We start from the raw sequence: 15454 nt of genomic DNA on the forward strand, positions 1-15454 counted from the left end.
AGGAAGTGCTGGCTCCTGCTGCTAGATCAGATCAATTCCTTCCTGCCTCAGGTAAATGCCTGCTTTGTAGGCAAAGAGGACAATTTTATATCCTAGCAGCCCTCCTGCTCCATGAACAGCGCCTGAAGTGTTCTTTCCGTTGTGTCTGTGGAGCTCAGGTCACTCCGGCATGCAAGGCGCTGGGGGCTGCATGATGCAGAGCTCTGTCACAGCACAAGGGTCTTCGCCGCTTTTTGTACTAATCACTGTTATTGCCATATGCCCCAGAAATTAAAATGTTGTATTTGATCCAGAGTTGCTCCCTTTTGCAGGCTCAGCCTTCAGAAGCACACCGGCATGCTCCCACCCCTCCTGGGGGGACGCTGGCATCCCCCACCCGGGGGAAGTGACGCTCCTGGGGTCCCCCTGCCCTGCCCCAGCTCAGGGGCTGCCACTGCAGCCAGGAGGGGCTCTTGGCCCCGTTCCCACCAGCTCCCCAAAGGGATAGACCCAGTGCAGCACTTGGAGTTGCTGCACCAGTCCCTCCTCCCACATCTCATCCTCCCTCTGTGCTAAGGGCTCCTGGATCAAGACAATACGATAGGAAAGGCCCAGAGACGCTGCCTGCAACACTGTGGCATGGGATTTATCCCGCCTCAGCCTGCCACATATCCCTGAAACCAAGCCACTGCCCCTTGCAGGACAGCTGAGCGCTGCCCTCCAAGTCACTCCCAGCTGCACACGTTGCTTGTCCAAGAGTAGCGCTTGGGTCTTGTACATCCTACCTGAGGCGCCTCTCAAGAAGAGACCACCAATGTCCTGAGCACGAGCTTCCGAGGCCAGCACCGAGGTGAGGTCTGAAGCAATGCTCACAAAGAACACGATCTCACTGGCTTGCTGTGTGTGCAGGAGCCACGGGAGTTTTCTCTACTATTTCCAACCTCGTTTCTCTTCTTGCTTGGCAACTAGGTCATAGCTTGCTGTTATGCCTCTGGTTTTGCTAACCTTTACTGAAGGCTTGAAGCTGTGAAGACTACTGCGCTGCCATGTGGTTCCTATTACAGGTAACATGGACAATATTTTCCTGAGGTGAACACAGAAAATGCAGATTGAGCAAATCAAATAATTTAACATTTTTTTCCCTATAATTTGTTTCAAAAGAAACTGAAATTATCACACACACACAAAAAAAGATTTCTTCCTCCATGTTACCATGAGGGAAAAAAAAAATTAAATCTTAATTTTAGTTTAACATATTTAAAAACCTGCTAAGATTTTTAGAGAGACAATATGAAATATATTTCATTTAACTACAAGCAGCAAGAAAGTGCCCAAGTGCTTCTGCAAGTTACAGTCCCAAATTTACCTTTTTTGCTTACCAGCAAATACATTCTCATTAGTCTTCAGGTTATTTATGTTTAGGTGTTTACTTTTGCCCTGTTTGAGGTTTGTTGTTGTTGCTGGGTTTTTTTTAAGTTTATGCTCTATGGAGGACACACTCCTCAAATTCAAGGTCATATCTTGACAATATAAGGAATAATTAGTTTCCAAATATTTGCAAGGTAAATAAGCAACCTTTCACCTCCTTTGGTCTTAAGCAACAATCATCAGTTTCTGTTAAGTGTTTCAGAGAAAGCCAGTAAACCTATATAGCATAAAACTAGCTTCTCTGAGAAGCCTAAGGCATTATATGACATTCAAGTAACATCTTTGATTGCTGCTTTGGAATTGTCACAATATGTAGCTATAAGTTTTTGACATAATCGTTTACTCAGTAATTTCAGGTGCCAGCACCAGGTAAAGACAGATGTGTATGACCTAAATCATCCTAAAGAATCACGGCTACTGGAAGCTGTTTACAATAGTGCTTTCGTGAGAAAGGTGCACGGTCTGGAGTTGGAGTACTTCTCAAGGAGGTCAGAAACAACATGGACTGTGCTGGACTGAGTCTCCTTCCCATTTCCTTACTGCCTTATTACAGTGCTGTACCTAATCTGTCAGTTGGCTTTGATTAGATTTGTAGCTGGCTCAAGTTGATGCCAACTTCATGGCAATTTCCCAATTCCATCACATTGTTGAAATTACCCAGCTGGAAAAAAAAAAACAACTTACCAAGAATATACTGGGAACATTAAAGAATCAGACCTTTAGTGCTTCCCCTCCCTGCAAATGGTATGAAGCAAATCAACTGTGAACTAAACTAAGAGCAGAAATTGGCATGAATTATGCAAGCTATCTCAACTGAACATTTTTTTCCCCCTCATCATATCCCTGCTTTACCTAACGCAGGAAAATTCATTCAGACAGCTGTTATTTTTTTTGGCTTCTTTTGTACATCACCAGGAACACCTCCTACTGGGTTCCTCAGGAGATTGCTAAAATAACATCAGTAATACAGTGCAAGTATTCTATCATTAGTCATCAGGATGAAGATCTTTCTGGCTTTGTCTACTCCTCTCTGTGATCTCTTTCAGTGCATCAAGTCCTTTGTTTCTTTATGAACACACTCGTCATTCTTCAATCCTTGTAGTACCTACAGGACACGTTATTGCACTCGAAGTCTTATTATGGGCAAAAGGGTAAATGCTTCATTTGGGAAGCCAAGAATTTGCTGTTAGACTAATTAAAAACTTAACAGCCTAACAAAAATACAGTAAATTCTTATTACAGTGCAGTTACAATGATACTAACCCTTGGAGTCCAAATTATCTAAACAATACAATGCACAGCCCAGTCATACAGTCAAAGATTGCCACAGAAAAGCGTTCTCTGGGGTTATGCTCTCCTTCACCCTGCCCCTATAACTCTCAAGTGTGACAGTAAGTCATCCTCAAGAATCAGCTACGGGGAAAGGACAGAGGACCCAGATTGCAGTAAGTTGTTAGCATCCCCAGCCCTTTGCTAGGATGAGCATCATGTTCAAGTTCCCCCCTTTACTGAGGAGGATGTTGTCAATGGTTTCTTCCTTCTCCCTCCGGGGCCCACGTTTGAGTATTTTTATACATTTTCTAACACAATTCTACACTTTAATCTTTCTTCACTGATACACAATTTGATATTACATCCAAATTTGCTATAGGTAAGAAACTCTCTCTATCTAAGTCTGATACCTGTTCCTTTTCTCTTTGTTACCATTGAAACTCATTTTGTCCAGCTCTGCAGTTCTTTAACTGAGCATGGTTGTCAATAGCCCTAAGGCCTCCAGTATTATCCTTTGCCCCTTCCGTTATCACCCCATGCCTCTACTCCTCTACGCCACATCCTGTGACTTCTTTGATGGCTTCTACTGTCATACCATGCATACATTACCCCACACTACGTTACGCTATGGCCGTAAACATTTCATTCTAATAACTACTTGTTACAATTACCTACATAAAATTATGGTAATTTCACATGCTTATACAAAATGAAGTAAGAGAAAAAGAAATTAGGCAATAGCTTCCTCATCATTAAAAAAAATTGTTATTGCAGCTAAACAAACAAAACTAAAGCTCTAGACTAGCTAAGACAAATTCAGGCAAAGCCTAATAAGAATCAGTCCTGAGGTCTTACAAAGTGGTTAAGCTTACAAAGTAAGCAGGTTACAGGGCTATAATGACCAAGCATCCCCACTCTTCCCAAAGCATCAAAACTCAAGTCTCAGTGTCCTCAAGTTTTGTGCACAGTTGCAGCCATTGAAAAGTAGCATGCACTTCTCTGCCTTGCTTTCAGTCCCATAAGGCCAGTTACAACCCCTGATAGGCAAAGCAAATGCTTGGGAGGTAATTAAAAGATGATTTAGGAAAAAACCCAACCACCCCAGATCCAGCTATAAACGAATGTGAATGCACCAGATTCTTTAATTAGCAACACTTGCTCCAAAGATTCATTTGGTTTGGTTTTGTTTCTACAAACGTAGATCAGATTGAAGTGATGGAGATTGTGAGTTTAGTAGCTGGAAACGGGGTAATTGTGCAACTCCTCAAAAGTGGGTGTTCTAGTAACATCAAGTACAAGTCAATGAGATGTACGCTATTCCTGACGAGGCACGTATTACACTTGTTAGTCAGCCAATTATGCATTTTTTTTTTTTCTGCTGATGGCTGGATTCAAGATCTTGAAAGTTTATCAATGCATTTATCATTATGACAAGGTTTCATTTACATAAGTTTTATCACCTCATTGTGGCCTCACTTTACATAAGTTTGCAGCCAAATTTCAGTCAAAGTTGTCATCAGTTCTGTTGAAATATGCCATGAAAAACTAAACTGCAGCTTTAGTAGAGCACAAAACAAGCCTATGCCTCTTTTCAAGCACCCCCTCAATGTCCATCTCCAAGTATGAGTGGGAGGGGAAGCTGCTGGTCCACTTTCCTTTCCTGAATAAAATGCTTCATGGGCAGGATCTGAAGTCTGGAAAGTACTTGCAGATTTTGCTCTCTTCTGCCTAGACTAACTGGCTTTCACAGAGACTAAATATAGTGGATTTTAATCTACTAGGCTGTGAAAAAGTCAGTCAAGTCCTGACAGCATAAACCAAATGAAATAGGGTGGTTTTTTCATGTATCATGTAGTTTAGAGAAGCAGATGTTACCACCTTCTGGCAGAGGAAAAAAAAGCCACGTTTTCAAGCAAAACAGCTCCTTAATACATATTGAAGGGCCTGCACAGTGGAATACTTGGTGCAATCCAGAAAAGTCCAATTTGTTAAAGTAAGCAATTGCCTACAGCTATCTTTTGAGACCTTCAAGAAAAGAAGAAAGCCATTGAAGAACACACCCTTCTATGCCCAGCAGGGTCTGCAGTGCTACATCCTCATTATGCCAAGCACCACACAGAGTGCAGCTTGTAGAAGACCGAAGATCATAAGGAGATCCTCTACTGTTACATATATTCACAAAACCAGAATAGATGTTCCGTTTTGAGCTAAACCTATGCACCTTAATCCAAATTCTACTTGAATGAAGTTGTCCTCATTCAAGCTCCCATGTCCGACACAGCCCAAGTCTGTTTTCACAGAACTGGCGGGGTGGGAAGGAGTCTCTAGAGATCATCTAGTCCAGCCACTGCTCAAGCAGGGTCAGCTAGAGCAGGTTGCAAAGGACTGTGTCCAGTCAGGCTTTGAGTATCTCCAGGAATGGTGACTCCACAGTCTCTCTGAGCAGCCTGTGCCAGTGCTCAGTCACACACACAGTAAAAAAGTGTTTTCTTATGGAATCGAATGGAATTTCTTGTGTTTCAGCTTGTGCCCACTGCCTCTTGTCCTGCCACAAGGCACCACTGGGAAGTATGACTCTGTCTTCTTTACTCCCCCCATCAGGTGCGGGAAAGTGAGTCCTCATTTCTGTGAGCACTTGCAGTGATCATCGATGTCCAGAAGATAGTTCTAAGTGTCTCATCAGGCCATGGCTGGATTAGCAAGTACGCTGTGCTACAACTGACATTTATTGAGCGTCCTTGAGGTGTTCTGTATAATTTACTTTGCTCTGAAGAATGGCAGGGAGCAGTGGGAAAGCTCTTCAGCACAACTGACTAAGCCTCCCTTATACCTGACACGCTGTTCCTATAGTCTTCTGTATAAACTACTGTTTCCAGTGAGCCTGAGAACACCTGGCTGCCTGCATGCTTGGTTTACATGCAATAACATAGCCTCTTGATCCAGAAGCTGAGAGCATGTCTTGAAATTTCCAACAGCAATTGAAACCGCCTTGAACCTTGACCTAGGAAACCCCAAGAGCCGACATTTCAGTCAATAACTTCCCTGGCTGGTATGGCCTTATGCCTCCACTACGCTTATTTCCCGTGCGTCAGGCTCAGATACACCACCAGACTGACAACATCCGTTGCTGACAAAGAACAAGAAGCAGGATTACTCACATTTGAACATGCACATCCATCACTTGAACCATAAGAGCCTTTAAGTACTTGCCAAGTTAATTCTCTTTCCATTTTTATACAAGTCTTTGCTGATTCACAGAGGTGGAGGAGGAAAGTAATGAGGGAAACACACATGTTGCAATACTAAAGAAGAGATCTTAGTGTAAACAGCCCAGCTGGAAAAAGCAAACAGAGACCTTATGAAACAGTTTGATCTCAAGTTTCCAGTCGGGCTGTGTGGACACTCCCACACACAGACAATATTCACCCTCTAGAACTGCTTACAACCAAGCTGCAATCCACCACATGCCGTGAGGTCCTGAGTCCATGCTGCATGACCTATGTGCATGATACTCAACAGCAGTCCTTTTTTTCAGTTTATCTGAGAGAAAAATCTGTGCTTTCTCTGCATACTGGTTGTGCTGAGCCAGAGACAAGCAAGGTGGAGCATTTTGGCGTGGCTTCCTGCTAATGAGCTAACATTTCCAAAGTGGGCTCAGCAGATGCAGCTATAAAAGTACTGTAATTCCAATTCAGTGGCCCCTAGTGGAAATGAAGCAATGAATAAGACAGCTGCTTAACAGTGATCCAAGAAAGAAAATTACGATCAACATTTGTCTTAGTACCTTAACATCTTCCTTTTTTCTTTATACAAGGTGATATGTGTGCTGAATGTAACATTCAAAGAAAGTTGTTTAGCACTAATTTTTCTTCCTTCTATCTACAAAACTAAACATCATCTACATCAAACAAATGTTTCTCACCTTCTGAGGCATGTGGCTATCCAATGAGCATGTTATCTCTCCCTTCACTGGAGCTCTGGTGTTGAAATTATCACACTTCCCACCCACAAATCCTTTGAACCTTTAACTTCATACGACATCCAAAGTAATTCCTCCATTGTCTAAAACAGTTTTGTAGAAGTTGTCATCATTCCTGATCTCCCTCATATAACCCAGTGGTTTGAAAAACCATGCTATGAAATAGCTACAATAAACCATTGACCCACTTCGCGTCTAACCAGTGGGCTGAGCAAGGAAACCTCTCATTGCTTTAGTGCCTAGCGTCCTGCTTCACTTGCTGTTCACAGTAACATGTAGTGGTTTTGCAATACATCAGTCATCATCTATACTGGGGCCACAAGTTCTTCAGAGAACCTGCTCTGCCTTTCAGGATTGGGAACCTCCGAGCACCATCCAGCTAACTGTACTCCATGATATCCCCCGTCGTGGCCACATTCACGTAACTGAGTCACACTCCTGTGCAGCCGTCAGTGCAGACACACATTCTTGCCCGAGACAGGCTCACTTCAGACTTCTGATTCACCTGGGATCTTGCCCAAATTCTTCAGCTGCTATAGCTGAGGGAAGAAAAGCTTGGAAATACTGCTCCCAAGCAGTAGAAATGGAGGCACAAATCCATGCAAGTCCCATTCTCTAAACAAAGCTTAGAGGGATGCAACTCTTCCTTCTAGGGTTAAAAGAGTCATTGTTCTGTCAAACGCTTACCTTGGAATATTACCTTAAAGCCCAGGGGCTGCTCTGAACCCGGCTGCACAAACCCTGGGCCTATGCTAGATAACCTGAGCTAACACATGCTCACAGTAAAGTTTTTGTACAGCCACACATTGCTCTTGCTGCCATATAGGCAAAAGTGTGAAGCTACTGTTTGGCACCATTTTTACTTGGCAAGACAGTTTCAGATATAGACTCTTAAAAGGAACATTGTCATATTTTGCAAAGTCTTTAATATTTTCTCTCCTGCACTTCTCATGTACTTTTTAAAGCCCTAAATTTAAGTGGAAACTAACCCTCTGCATTGCTTTATTGTCCTTTACAGAGCTGTTGGACATAGGCACCCCCTTCAAGAACTTGAAATGGCAGTGTTAACATGGCTGTGTGCCTTGTGAAATTCACGGCAGCTGTAGGGCACTCAGGGTATACTTGATTCTTGCCCCCCTGCCCCCCCCCGCCCCCATTATAACACATAACTGTCAGCAGGAATAAAGGAGACAACCTGAGAGCTGAAAGCATGACTCCAGAACACAGCTGTAAACTATCTGACACCTTTTGTAGATAAGGATCTAAAGGGAACTCCTAATGCATCAAACCAACAAGATGCAATAACTTTTAGAAGGTGAATCCAATAAATAATACCTTATGATTTGAGTAGTTGATTTCTTTTTAAATATTTTTTTTTAAAAGCAGAGTACAAAAAGCACAGACCCATCAGTAGCCTCTGTCATCTGACCGTGACCTACAACAGCTGAGACACCTGTATACCTGACCTTGTCCCTCTGCCACTCTAGAGAGCTGCTGTCCAGATGCAGCACCCCTTTTGAACATCTAAACCATGCCAAAGCCAATGAGTCCTCCTACAAACTGCTCATGGCTCTGCATCACATACCGTGATACGTGCTCTGAGGTTGAAAGGTCTCAGGAAGGAGCTTTCACGCCCCCTTCTACTAATGGAAAAAATGAAACAGAAAAGGGGGAGGGGATGAAGACAATGACTGATTTTTAAGAATCCAATCTGACAAATTTCCACAGCAAAAAAAAAACTTCACATGCAGTAAATACCTTGGCAGTAGTGTGTGTTGCACAGGTAAAAGAATGCTTGAGTAAGAAGTTTCCAAGTTATTTGTCAGATCAATCACTGCAAGATGCAACAACAGGATTTTACTGACATTTTCTTATTTCAAACAATTTTTATTATATTCCCCCGTGTATTCCAACAGCTGTGCTAGCAATGCCCTTGGTAATATACTTCAGATTCTCCAATTTCTTTGTATCTGCTATATTTAGATTTGTTGTTCAAACCTTTTGATCTGACTATTGGCATGACTCATCAATTGTTGGCAGCGTATTATTATAACTAATCAGCACCTTACAATTAGAGACAATTGCTTCTGAATAAAATTAGTGGACTGGAATCCTTTTTGAGCCAGTCAGCAGTAGCCATTAGAAAAAAAGCTTTACCATTTCTAATTTTGTGTTATTGATCCAAAAATGCTAGAGATAAAACACTGCTGGAAAACTTCCTGGAGATTATGTCAATACATGCTGAGTATTAATATAATCATTTTTAAGCAGCCAGACACAATGAGTCATCCCTTTTATCATGTGCCTAGACTTCAGAATTACCTGTTAAGGTTTCTGTACCATTATTTACACTAGCTGAAAAGCTTACCTTTCTCCCAAAAAAAATTAATTCTAAGGTTTAACAGGAAAATTCATCCTGGCCTGAGCAACAGTTCTCTGAGTAGTTTCTTTAAGTGTCCAGATCTATTTGACTTTGCAACCACACAGGCAACTACCTATATAAACTCTGAGATGCACGTTTTTGGCAAGTTCCCCTATGCTGCAATTTGGTTTTGATATAGCTTCATAACAGAGATCAGTCAAAGCAGCCTATGGATTTTGCTGCCTTGGGCGCCTGTGCCCAACACAGCCTGTGAGGAGATTGGAGTGACACACTACACCAGTGGAAGCTGTGGTATTTAGGGAGAAGCAGCAGCCCCCAGCTTTGGGCACGCTCTGAACACAGGTTAACTGCGAGCCCTGCCTTCGTTCAAAGGCAACTCACTGCTTGACGACTGCTGAGTGGCACTTTGCCTCCAAGAGGCAATCTTTCAGCTTCCAGCATTGTTTACAGGCATGTTTCACCTATAATTTGGCAAAGCAAAATATTATCTGGCACACCAAAAAGGTTGCTAACTCAGGTAGAAGCTATTTTAAGATGCTTTTATGCCAGTATAATTTTTTCTCATTTCCATTTCTACCAGGGAATAATTTTTAGCTCAACGAAAAGAAAAATACATCATCCTGCTATCTTTCCAGAATAAGATAATTGAAATGGGAATTAAACCAGAATCTCTATAAAAAAAAAAAATCTTTGTTTGCAAGCCCAGCATACCAAACAGTACCTTCAGAGTGCCAGTGCAGTTTAATTGATGGCATCACCTTTCCCAACAAGGCAGGAAACCTTCAAAAAACCCATAGGAGATCTGAAATATCTCATCTTTCAACAGTTGGCATTCGGCAGTGTTGGTTATTAATGCCCTCCTTTTAACTCCTACCCATATAGCAGAATTTGCTGTTAGCCAGCTTACACGGTATTAACAAGTGTTCCTGGCACTCTCTGATACCAGGACAACCCAGGGCTATCTACAGTCTCCATATCAGCGTGGGTTGTCAGTCTGCAGATCAGCCTCCCCAGGCCAGTGTCCTGAGACCACATGCGTTTTAAATGCCTGCAATGATTAGTCATGCCCAAATGACAGCACAGAAGCCAACAAGAACATGAAGCCGGCTGCTTTTTTCTTTTTCCCTCTCCCCATCAAACTAGTCTTTGGTTGTACTACATAACTCAGCAGCAGAGTGATGGAAGAAGGTACAGCCCAATCCTGGACCTGCCTTGCTGCAAAACACAGGAGTACGGAGTATGCCACGCTACTCATGAGATGATCAGGGCATCTTCCTGGGGGTTTCACACTGCAGTGCCACCTCCTGTGAGAGGCTGAGCATCCTTCCTATTTTGGGAGACTCACTGTCCTGAGGGACTTACCTGTACATTATGGAAAATTTATCCCTCCTTCCCACATGCTGACTTTGGAAGAGGAAACAGAACAGACATGGTTGACATGCAGGGAAAATAACATTGCATTAGTCCTAAAAAATGTCAGATTCCGTAACAGGCACTTCGGCTGTTAAGCTAGTGTTTAAATGAAGAAAGAAAAATAAGGCCAGAAAGGCAATAAGTGGACCTATATCAAGTCATAACAAGCAGAAAACTAGAAAGCAGGTTCAGACTTCAGACCAAAAATCATTGTTACAACCTCACAGTAATAAAGCAGCAGACAGCAGGACTCACAACAGCAGCATCAATTTTATCCTGAAAGGCTTTCCTGTCACTCAGTTACTACCAGTACCAGCTAAACCTCAAGTCACGATTGCGAGTGTGATACCAGGGTGAGTTTTCATGTGTCAGACTTGATCTTTCATAGATATTATTTTCCTGGCATTTCCACGTAACCATCATAACCACTTTACAAGAATACTGATGCACATGAATTTAGCAGTGCCTTGTAAAATTGCTATTTCCATGTCTAAGCCTAAGTCCATCGCTCTTCCACACCATATTTTCCACTTGTTTTACTTATTGGTTCCAAATCTAAGAGGTTCCAAATCACGGGGGTGGGAGGGAGGAAGACCACCTCTTCCAAAGCATCCTCTTTCCAAGGAGAAATGAGCTGCTTAGATATGGACAGTCTGAGCAAGTGCTCAGACTAAACAAAGACAGCTTCCTTGATGAATACATAACAGCGCAGGATTTCAAATGAGCAAGTAAGTGCTGGAAGTGAATAAATAATTCAACAGGAGAGATGGCAAGTGTGCCATTCAGCTAAGATTTATTTCATTATTGAAAGCAAAAGGCTCACCAGAGATTATGGGAAAACTTTTTGGAGGACAGCTATGCCAGCCAATGATTTGTGCAAGGACTGCATTGGTTAACTTGTTTTTCAGAGCTGTTGACAAAAAGCAGCTGTTTACATGCACAGCTGCGTGTTCTAAAACATTGCACTGTTGCCATGAGCACCATCCATGGGGTCTGCTGTGTCCTGTACTACAGCCATCACATACTGCGTTCCCTTGAGTTCAGAGATCATTCTGCTAAGCTTTGGGAGGGATTTCTCTTTGGGAGATATCTCTTTGAATCTGTTACAGATTCAAGCCTCAACAAATCAAGTTAATAGATTTGTTTCCTTGGTAGGGAAGGAGATTTTAAATCAAACTCATACAGGTAGCAGGCTTATGTTCAAACCCAGCATCTATGCAGCAGAATACATCATCTGGTGACACTATTGTCCTCTAAAAAGCTTTTCTGTAATTTCCAGTGAGCTTTTAACAGCTTCTTCATGGGGAATAAATCTCAGCCACCAACACATGCTTAGCTTTTCTGCCACTGACCCTGTGTGAGGAAAGGGACCAAAACTTCTGAAAGGGTTCAGAACCGCCCATGGAAGCTTCCTTTTTCTCCCCATTTCCTCGTCTTATTTCCTGTATTGTTGTCTCTTGTTTCCTGTTGCGTTGTCTGTGTATTATGCAGTCTCTTCTGATGGCACTCAGTAAAGGCCTTACGTTTCCTGGCCAGGTTCTCCTCTTGGGTACAGCAACACAAATCCAAACAAGCTATCGTATCAATGAAGTTTGTTCACTTTAAGAAGTGGATCCACTTTCACCCCTCTAAGGAATTGCCAAAGTATGGAGTTTTTCCAAATTCTAGCAGAGATAGAGATTAATTCCTGAAAGCTTAACTAGATTAACTAACTAGATTAACTCTCTAGACATTTATTGCTACCCATACTCTATCTCTTTCTTTCAGTAATTACTGGTCTCCCTAGAAAATAGTTTTTGAGGGCCAGTCATTCCAATGTGGGGTAATTAATTTGTGTCTGGCCTTTGTCAAGAAGCAGCAATGAAGTCTCTGCATTTACCCTACTGAAATGATTCTAAGCTTATCTTTTAATTTTCAGGTGAATACAAGGCATTACGTTTCAATGGTTAGACATTTCAGACTGAACATGCCTAATCCAGCCAAACGGAAGGCTACTGCCAAAGGGGTGGTCTGTCTCTCCAACTACACCCATTCCTACCTAAATACTCCCACTGTTTCCCATCAACTGGATTTAGCAGTCAGGTGGCTGCAGTGCAAATTTTTGATCCAGCTGGAAAATAACACTCCCCAAAAGTAAGCACAATTAGATCGGAGTTGACTTATCTGCCAGTTTCTTGACAGGAAGATAAGATGAACCATTGGATTTGATGCACAGTGGAAGCAAGCAGCTGGAAGACTGGTACAGCCTCTTCTAAAAATCAGCTGCTACATGGTTGAGTTAAAACTACGGTTTCATACTGTGCTCAGTCACTGAATGGAGAGGAAGGGGAGGACGTTTACAGCTTGTTGTGGCAAGGGATTGACGTCTGGCAGTAGGATTACTAAAACTAGAACTTGCTTGTAAAACTATAGTAAAACTATAAGTTTGCTTGGCTTTTTTTCCTGGGACACAGAAAGGGGTAGGGAGGAGGTAGAGCAGGAGGATGAAAGAATCGAAAATGAGCTGGTTACCTACAGAGAGAGATGAAGCTGTTAGCTTGAATTTTGGTCTATATGATAAAATCCAGCATTTTTTAAAATGAGAAAATAGCAACTTCTGTATCCCACAGTCAAATGAAATGAGGGTATCTTGTCATAAATATGCAGAATTTGGAAACAGGATAGATGTATTAATGGGTGAGCATCAGAACTCAGAAACCCCCATTTCATCACTGAAACAAAGACCTCAGTGCTTCAGATTCAAATTTATTCACACACACCACCTGAGTATCTTTCTCCTGCCTATTGAAGAAGATTTTTTGCTTTTCATGAAAAGGGGTGAGAAAAAGTCAATTATACTTGAATTAAATATGTTACTTGACTTTGAAAATTATGCCAAGAACCAAAAAAACTCTGGAGAAAAAAACCCATTCTTTCCTTAACATCTTTATGACTCCACCTGTTCCTGCCAAGAATTTTTTTCTGCTAATACAAACTAGCCCAGGGCTGTCTTTATGTTCTCCTGCCTGCTGGTACAAATCGACCCTGTGCAGAGAACAATCTTTGAAGAGCATATGTGATGCAATGCCAGATCTCAAGTATACTGAAGGAGTTGCAGTTCCCGTGGAAGATTTTTGTGAGCCTGCTAGCTGTCTGGACTGCTCCAAGACATGGTGTGACACATGATAGGAGAGGGAAGGTCTCCAGGAGATCTCTCTGGTGTGCAGCAAGATGGTAATGAACTTGTTTTCACCTCAAGAAGTCACAGTAGTGCAAACCTCTCAGTCTTGTTGGGCAAGACAACAGCAGGGACTGCAACCTCCCTTTGTTACTGTATTATCATGTGCCACTGTATGACTTCTTTGGGGGCGAGGTTGTGTTCAGCATTTCTATTGCTGTTCTCTATAAGGAGCTCACCTAGGGCAGCTAATTCCCAGCTTTGAATCTGACAGAGCTATTCTGGCAGCCCAAAGGCTATATTAGCCTCTAGGTACATGTTTTCCAACACCACCTTAGTTGGAACTCTGATTTATTTCATGGTCAATAGAAACACTTGACCCTACCAATTCAGTTTAGCACAGGTGCAACTATAGTTTCCTCATTTCCTTGTATCTATTCATTTTTATTTCTATGCTAATTTACTTTTTCGTTGTTCTTTAATCACAAACAGCAGCCTCTTGCAGGTTTCCTGTGCTGTTATTTACTCATCTGCATTCAAGCGCTGTCTGTGACCAAAATACCCCCAAAGTGTTTCAATGACCCTGCTAGTTTTTCACTTGTTCCCAAGCATCATCCTTTCCAGCCTTGTACCAAGGATGGATACTCGAATATCCAAGCTCATTGCTACAGAAGACAAGGAACAGGAATCCTATGTAAATGAACTCCCTTTAGCAGAGTTCTCTTCAGCATTGCTACAACAACTGGGCAAAAAAACCAAGACAACTATGAGAAAGAGGCATCTGCTGTTCTTTTTTTCAATGCCAAAGCAATTTATTAGAAGGAAGATGACCTACAAATAGGAAGGTCTGCTGCTCTGTAAATAGCAGCTCTCCTCACATGCCCCCTTAGCTCACTACAAATCCACTAGTTTTTCAAACACTGGTATGATGAAGGGTCTTGACAAAGCAGCATTTGCCTTACCAGTTCGAACTGCTGGTTGTCAGTCCAGCAACTTCACAGCAACAACAGCCAAGTCTCCCCACTGCAGATACACAACGCATTCGCCCCCTGAAGTCAGTCAGTCTGCGTGCACTCAGCCCTGGGCTCACAACTGCAGCCTAGCAGTGTCCACAAATAACAGACTTGCTCTCCCCATTGAATAGACTTCCCCAAATCAATAGTCTAATCAAGGCACCTGCTAGAGGTGTTAGTTAGGAGACTATCCTCCTCCCCAAGATCCAAGTTCTGCCCACAGCCCCCTTCTCCATATGCTCACAGCAAACACCACCCCACTGCAGGCAGCTTCCCTCCCTTGCCCACCCTGCGGCACCCCTCCTTGCCCAGCCGGGCAGCCCCCCGCTTGCGGAAGGAGGGCAGGATACACCGCCAAGCCCCCTCATTAGTGCACTGCTTTCCTCCTTAAAGCCAGAGAGCTGAGACAGGTCAGCACTGTTTGTAATGGCACACGCAGCTGGAAACCAGACAGATCTCATTAGGCATTTACAAATCCGCCTTTAGAATTGAAAATGAAGCTCAAACACTGAAGCAGCAGCAGAAATGCATCTTTGGCCAGTCAGGGTAAATTCTCAATCTACCCAGCACTTGGAAGAGCCTTACAAGCGTCATGCTCAACATGCCATAGCACTGTGAAGGATTTCTTGTGGGCCTTCTTAGTTTAATTTTTCTTTATTATTCAGTAATGGGTCTGGATGCTTGTTTTCCAGATTCTTTCATTTTGCCGGTCCAGGCTCCACTGTAACTACAGATTGACATTTCTTACTGAGGTGCAGGAGTAGAGATGCAGGGGATATAGCCAGGCCTGGACAAGGACGACATATGCCACTTTAGATTTATATCCAGAA

The sequence above is a fragment of the Gavia stellata genome, chromosome 1 (genome assembly GCF_030936135.1).
Source record: "Gavia stellata isolate bGavSte3 chromosome 1, bGavSte3.hap2, whole genome shotgun sequence".
Taxonomy (NCBI): domain Eukaryota; kingdom Metazoa; phylum Chordata; class Aves; order Gaviiformes; family Gaviidae; genus Gavia; species Gavia stellata.